The sequence below is a fragment of the Lolium rigidum genome, chromosome 6 (genome assembly GCF_022539505.1).
Source record: "Lolium rigidum isolate FL_2022 chromosome 6, APGP_CSIRO_Lrig_0.1, whole genome shotgun sequence".
Taxonomy (NCBI): Eukaryota; Viridiplantae; Streptophyta; class Magnoliopsida; order Poales; family Poaceae; genus Lolium; species Lolium rigidum.
The window spans coordinates 343,391,102-343,399,253 of record NC_061513.1 but is presented as its reverse complement, the minus strand read 5'-3'; positions in this window follow the sequence as shown (position 1 = coordinate 343,399,253).

Below are 8,152 nucleotides of genomic sequence, written 5' to 3'. Positions count from 1 at the left end.
TGATCCACTTAAGGGAAACTTGCTGCTGTTCTACAAACCTCTGCTCTTGGAGGCCCAACACTCGTCTACAAGAATAGAAGCACCCGTAGACATCAAGCACTTTTCCGGCGCCGTTGCCGGGGAGGAAAGGTAAAAGGCACTCATACTCCGGTCCCAGGTAACTAAGTACTTTTCTGTTGCCGTTGTGTGTGTGTGCTCGAAGCTATTTCCTTTAGATCCTGCAATTGCATCTTTTTGTTTCTTGTTTTACACTAGTTAGGCTTAATGGAAAACAACAACAAAATGAGAGATCTTTATGAACTTTATCTTGAATTAGGACATGATGTGTTTGAAGAGAGAATTAGAAAACCCATGGAACTTTCTATGCATGCTAATGGGAATGTTATTAGTATGAATGCTTTGAACACCATTGTTGCTAATGCTATGGAAAATTCTAAGCTTGGGGAAGCTGGTTTTGATGAGCATGATATCTTTAGTCCCCCAAGTTTTGAGGAGAAAATTTACTTTGATGATACTTTGCCTCCTATTTATGATGATTACAATGATAGTGGTCTTTTGGTGCCGCGTACTATGGAGGATAAAGGTTATTATGATTATACCATGCCTGCAATTTATGATGATTACAATGATGGTTATGGTAGTTTTACTCCCACTATTACTAATAAAATTGATTATGCTTGTGTGGAGAGTAATAATTTTATGCATATAGCTCATGATAAGAATGTTTTATGTGATACTTATATTGTTGAGTTTATTCATGATGCCACTGAAAGTTATTATGAGAGAGGGAAACATGGTTATATGCATCTTAATAATATTAAGTTTCCCCTCTTTATGTTGAGAATCTTGAAATTGCGCTTGTGTTGCCTTTCTATGCTTGTTGCATTATGATTCATGAATTTGTTTATTTACAAGATTCCTTTTCATAGGAAGTGGGTTAGGCTTAAATGTGTTTTGAATTTGCTTCTTGATGCTCTCTTTTGCTTGAACTCTTATTTCTTGCGCGAACATCATTAAAATTGCTGAGCCCATCTTAATGGCTATAAAGAAAGAACTTCTTGGGAGATAACCCATGTGTTTATTTTACTACCGTACTTTTGTTTTATATTTGAGTCTTGGAAGTTGTTACTACTGTAGCAACCTCTCCTTATCTTATTTTATTGCATTGTTGTGCCAAGTAAAGTCTTTGATAGTAGGGTTGATAATAGATTTGGATTACTGCGCAGAAACAGATTTCTTGCTGTCACGAATTTGGGCAGGGTTCTCTGTAGGTAACTCAGAAAAATCTGCCAATTTACGTGCGTGATCCTCAGATATGTACGCAACTTTCATTTAATTTGAGCATTTTCATCTGAGCAAGTCCAGTGCCTCTAAAAAATTCGTCTTTACGGACTGTTCTGTTTTGACAGATTCTGCCTTTTATTTCGCATTGCCTCTTTTGCTATGTTGGATGGATTTCTTTGTTCCATTGACTTCCAGTAGCTTTGTGCAATGTCCAGAAGTGTTAAAAATGATTGTGTCACCTCTTAACATGTGAAATTTTTGATTATGCACTAACCCTCTAATGAGTTTGTTTCGAGTTTGGTGTGGAGGAAGTTTTCAAGGGTCAAGAGAGGAGGATGATATACTATGATCAAGAAGAGTGAAGAGTCTAAGCTTGGGGATGCCCCCGTGGTTCATCCCTACATATTTCAAGAAGACTGAAGCGTCTAAGCTTGGGGATGCCCAAGGCATCCCCTTCTTCATCGACAACTTATCAGGTTCCTTCTCTTGAAACTATATTTTTATTCGGTCACATCTTATGTACTTTACTTGGAGCGTCTGTTTGTTTTTGTTTTGTTTGAATAAATTCATGCTCATGTGGGAGAGAGACACGCTCCGCTTTTTCATATGAACACTGGTGTTCTTAGTTCTATCTTTAATGTTCACGGCGAAGGTTGAAACTGCTTCGTTCATTGTTATATGGTTGGAAACAGAAAATGCTGCATGTGGTAATTGGTATAATGTCTTGAATAATTTGATACTTAGCAATTGTTGTGCTCATATAGATCATGATTAAGCTCTTGCATCATGTACTTTGCACCTATTAATGAAGAACTACATAGAGCTTGTTAAAATTTGGTTTGCATGCTTGGTCTCTAGAGTCTAGATATTTTCTGGTTAAGGTGTTTGAACAACAAGGAAGACGATGTAAAGTCTTATAATGCTTACAATATGTTCATATGTAAGTCTTGCTGCACCGTTTTATACTTGAGTTTGCTTCAAACAACCTTGCTAGCCTAGCCTTGTACTGAGAGGGAATTCTTCTCGTGCATCCAAATCCTTGAGCCAAAATCCATGCCATTTGTGTCCACCATACCCACCTACCACATGGTATTTCTCTGCCATTCCAAAGTACATTACTTGAGTGCTACCTTTAAAATTCTATTCTTTGTCTTTACAATACATAGCTCATGGTAAAATAGCCTTAAAAACAATTGTGGTATTGAATATGTTGCAATGTATCTTATTTCTTATAAGTTGCTTGTTGAGCGATAACCATGTTTCTGGGGACGCCATCAACTATTACACCTTTGTTGAATAACATGTGAGTTGCTATGTATGTTCGTCTTGTCTGAAGTAAGGGCGATTTTCATGATCATATGGTTTGAGTATGCATATTGTTAGAGAAGAACATTGGGCCGCTAACTAAAGCCATGATCCATGGTGGAAGTTTCAGTTTGGACACAAATCCTCAATCTCTTATGAGAATATTATCTGTTGTTGAATGCTTAAGCATTAAAAGAGGAGTCCATTATCTGTTGTCTATGTTGTCCTGGTATGGATGTCTAAGTTGAGAATAATCAAAAGCGAGAAATCCAATGCGAACTTTCTCCTTAGACCTTTGTACGAGCGGCATAGAGGTACCCCTTTGTGACACTTGGTTGAAACATATGTTATGCAATGATAATCCGTGTTAATCCAAGCTAATTAGGACAAGGTGCGAGCACTATTGGTATTCTATGCATGAGGCTTGCAACTTATAGGATGTCTTATACATAACACATATGAATTATTACTACCGTTGACAAAATTGCTTCTATGTTTTCAAAATAAAAGCTCTAGCACAAAAATAGTAATCAATGCTTCCCTCTGCGAATGGCCATTCTTTTACTTTATGTTGAGTCAGTTCACCCACTTCTTTCTATCTTAGAAGCAAACACTTGTGTCAACTGTGTGCATTGATTCTTACATGTTTACCTATTGCACTTGTTATATTGCTTTATGTTGACAACTATCCATGAGATATACATGTTACAAGTTGAAAGCAATTGCTGAAACTTAATCATCCTTTGTGTTGCTTCAATGCCTTTTACTTTGAATCTATTGCTTTATGAGTTAACTCTTATGCAAGACTTATTGATGCTTGTCTTGAAAGTACTATTCATGAAAAGTCTTTTCTATATGATTCATTTGTTTACTCATTGTCTTCATCATTGCTTCGAATCGCTGCATTCATCTCATATGCTTTACAATAGTATTGATCAAGATTATGTTGGTAGCATGTTACTTAAGAAATTATCCTTGTTATCGTTTACCTACTCGAGGGCGAGTAGGAACTAAGCTTGGGGATGCTTGATACGTCTCAAACGTATCTATAATTTCTTATGTTCCATGCTACTTTTATGATGATACACACATGTTTTATACACACTTTATGTCATTATTATGCATTTTCCGGAACTAACCTATTGACGAGATGCCGAAGTGCCAGTTGCTGTTTTCTGCTGTTTTTGGTTTCAGAAATCCTAGTAAGGAAATATTCTCGGAATCGGACGAAATCAACGCCCAGCATCTTAGAATTCCACGAAGCTTCCAGAACACCCGAGAGCCACCAGAGGAGAGCCACAGGGGGCCCACACATGGGGCTGGCGCGGCCCAAGGGGGGGCGCGCGCCCTATTGTGTGGCGGCTCCGTACCCCCTCCGGCTCCGCCTCTTCGCCTATTTAAAGGTCCCTGACCTAAATCTTTGATACGAAAAAGCCATGGTACGAGAAACCTTCCAGAGCCGCCGCCATCGCGAAGCCAAGATCTGGGGGACAGGAGTCTCTGTTCCGGCACGCCGCCGGGACGGGGAAGTGCCCCCGGAAGGCTTCTCCATCGACACCACCGCCATCTTCATCACCGCTGCTGTCTCCCATGAGGAGGGAGTAGTTCTCCATCGAGGCTAAGGGCTGTACCGGTAGCTATGTGGTTAATCTCTCTCCTATGTACTTCAATACAATGATCTCATGAGCTGCCTTACATGATTGAGATTCATATGAGCTTTGTATCACTATTAGTCTATGTGCTACTCTTGTGATGTTATTAAAGTAGTCTATTCCTCCTTCACGGTGTAATGGTGACGAGTGTGTGCATCGTGTAGTTCTTGGCGTAGGTTATGATCATAATCTCTTGTAGGTTATGGAGTTAATTATTACTATGATAGTATTGATGTGATTTATTCCCCTTCATAGTGTAAAGGTGACAAGTGTGTATGCTATGTTAGTACTCGGTTTAAATTGCAAAGATCTATTATGCTCTAAAGGTTACTTAAATATGAATGCCGAATGTTGTGGAGCTTGTTAACTCCGGCATTGAGGTGCTCTTGTAGCCCTACACAACGAATGGTGTTCATTATCAAACAAGAGTATATGTAGCACAAAGTAAGAGAACTTATTTATTTATGTGATCAATGTTGAGAGTGTCCACTAGTGAAAGTATGATCCCTAGGCCTTCTTTCCAAATACTGCAATCATCGCTTGTTTACTGTTTTACTGCATCTTTACTTCCTGCAATATTACTACCATCAACCGCACGCCAGCAAACACTTTTCCGGCGCCGTTACTACTGCTCATATTCATTCATACTACTTGTATTTCACTATCTCTTCGTCGAACTAGTGCACCTATACATCCGACAAGTGTATTAGGTGTGTTGGGGACACAAGAGACTTCTTGTATCGTGATTGCAGGGTTGCTTGAGAGGGATATCTTTGGCCTCTTCCTCCCTGAGTTCGATAAACCTTGGGTGATCCACTTAAGGGAAACTTGCTGCTGTTCTACAAACCTCTGCTCTTGGAGGCCCAACACTGTCTACAAGAATAGAAGCACCCGTAGACATCAGTAGCCACGTCCATGGCCACGGCCCCTAGAACCCACCATGGATGTAGAGAAGGTGGATGGTGGCGCTAGGGTTGGGGATTGGGCCGGCATGTAGCTAGGGTTGTGTGAGGGCACAGATGCGCCAGCACCCCATTTTATACATCGGAGGCAGCCGAGGGAGCGGTGACGCGAATTAAGGCGGGCACCCATTGCCAGGTCTGGGGAACCTACATCGTTGGGTGGCTATTAATTTCATTGGCAGGCTACGAAAGCGATGCCATCCGTGAGTAGTGCCACAAGACGCATAAGACGGATCAGATGTGGTCGTTGTCAGGTGGGTCCGACGTAGAGGGGATCGGTCACGTGCGCGTGTCCGCGCCAACGAAATCGCAACAAAATTTAGACCAGATTTACATCTTCGACATACAACTCGTCTAATTAGGGTTCGACCGCTAGGTTAAGGTGCACACCTATTTTCCATTGTACTAAGGGCATCTCCAACGGGGCAACGCATATCAGACACCCAAAAGTGGTCGCGAGCGTCCGTTTGCGTTGCCCCGCGAACATATTTTGTCCGCGCGTCCGTTTGCGTCTGGGTGTGCTCCCACTGGGGCGACCCATTTTTAGATTTGCAACATATTTAGTAAGCATAGAAAGCATTGAAAGTAGTACATTCAAACTATACAAAGTTGTTCTAGAAGCCTAGACTACTTGCTGCCTGACGGGTCGGCCCCGTCGTTGCGTCGCTCCCTCGTCTGCTTCTCCGCCGCCTCCCGTGCGGCCGCTAGGGCTCGGTGCGCCGCCTCGTCCTCTAGCAGGCACTACCGCAGCCTCGCGTTGGCGACGTCATCCTTAAGCGTCTCGAAGGACTCGACTATAGCCCTTTGCTCTGCCGCCTTCTCCTCCGGGGTAGGCGCATCAGGGTCATCAGAAGACCATGATATGTCGGAGTCCTCTGCGGCCGCGACCCTGCGATGTTCCATCTCGGCATCGAACGCCGCATGGGCCGCCCGCTCCTCCTCTGCTTCCTTCTCCGCTTCAGCCAGGGCCTCGGCGTCCCTGACCGGGTCGAGGAGGTCGGTGCTGTCGTCGTCGTCGAACTCCTCGTCGGAGCTCGAGGCCGGGGGAGGTGGAGTGGGAGGTGGAGGCGCGACAGCCTGGCCGCGGCCGGAGCTGCTCATGGTGGCTCCGGTGGAGGCTGAGCGGTAGCGGCGCTACGTTGGAGGTTGTGCGGCGGCTAGGGTTTTGTGGGGAGGAGATGAGATGCTCGCACCCCTGTTTATATAGCTCGGAGGCAGGGCGACGGTCGCGACACGCATGGCCCATTACTTCGTGCGCAGAGGTAGGCAACGGCCATGCGCCACACGAGGTATAACCATTTACGCGGCCGCGCGCCACGCGAGATATAACCATTTACGCGGCCGCAGACTGCCGAAGTGACGCCTCGGCGCCAGTACTGGCGCCGCTGAGAAGATGCATCGACGATGGGTCACTGCCAGGTGGGCCAGACGAAACATCCGCCAGACGGAGCGGACACTGCGTGTCCGCGCAGACGCATATTTGAGTTAGGTTTACATCGCCACGGACAATCCAATCACTTTGGGTCGCCCGCAAGATGATACCAGACGCATTTTTAGCCCGACGGAGCGTCCATTTGCGTCGCCTTGTTGAAGATGCCCAGCACAAACGGTCGCACCCGGCCCGTCCGTCGGACGATCGTGCGTTGTCCAAGGGCGATGGAGCTGTGGCGCGTCACCTCGGGTGGGTGGGACGCGTGGCGCGCCCGGCGGCCGGTGACGTCGCTGTACCCCCCCGCCGCTCCGGCGCCTAGTGCGCCGGCCAACGTCAGGTCGATCGAAGCAACACCACACACACACACACCGCGCACCGCTCGATCGGAGAGGCGACGGCACGGGCCAGATCTTCTGTTTGCGCTGTCGCGCGCGCTTCCATCGATTCTGTGGCTGACGACTGACCGCCCCCCGATCGACGACGGAGCTGGATCGTGCGTCCGTCGGCTACAGAGCTCTGTGTTCGGTGTTAGGCCGGCCGATCGATCCAACTGCTTGAGCTTTTCGCGGCGTGAGGTCAGGGTATACGCACGCACGCCGTCCGTACAGTGATCGGCCGGTAGAAAGCGGTGTGAAGAGACGACGCAGGTTTTACCTTGCCAGGCGTACGTACGTCAGTCCGTCGATCGATCGTCTACGCGATTTGGCAAGGAAATCGTGGAAAGAGCGCATGCTCTAACTTTGTTCGGTGATTCTTCATTAGATTAGAGTTTGCTACAGGCCAACTTCTCTTACCACCGAAAACCAACATGAGATTAGGTGGTTAAGAGCTGCTATATTAATATAGCAGAGCGAAACCCAATTTCGAGGATAGAGTTCAAACCTCAGGTTTGATATATGTATGTCTCATGAAGACGAAATATTTATTCAGTGGGAGACGATGTTTCCATCGATAGCGAGACGCATATGGTGACTTCGTTAATTTTATAATCCAATCTATCGACTCAGTCTTTTGGAGGTGCTCATAACGTTTGTATTGTGTTTCAAAAAAAAACTTCTCTAACCACCATAGCTGTTCACTTGTACAAAATTTAAGAGTATCCCACCACATTCCTTATAGGGTTGTTAGGAACAACAGGCAAAGCCGCACGTCCAAAAATCAACACATTTTCTGTTTGTCGCGGTTTAATAGCGTGTCTGGTGTTTTCAAAATGTCTCCGACAAGAGCGGCACACTACGGGTGCTACCAAAACCATGTAGGATCGCCACATCGCCCCCTCTTGCTTGAGGCCTCTCCCACCTCACGAAATCGTCACCGACCATCTCGATGCCGGCCGCACACCAACCATGTGACGCCTATGCCGATGGCACCTCCCCTCTTGTCTCTCCTCCTACTTCGGAGTTCATCGACTCCTCACAAAACCTGCAGTGACCTCGCGTGACTGGCTTGAATGAAGGGTGTTCATAGCTTTTGCCTATGTAGGCTTCATTTTCTAGTTTTTGCCTCTCTCGTTGTTG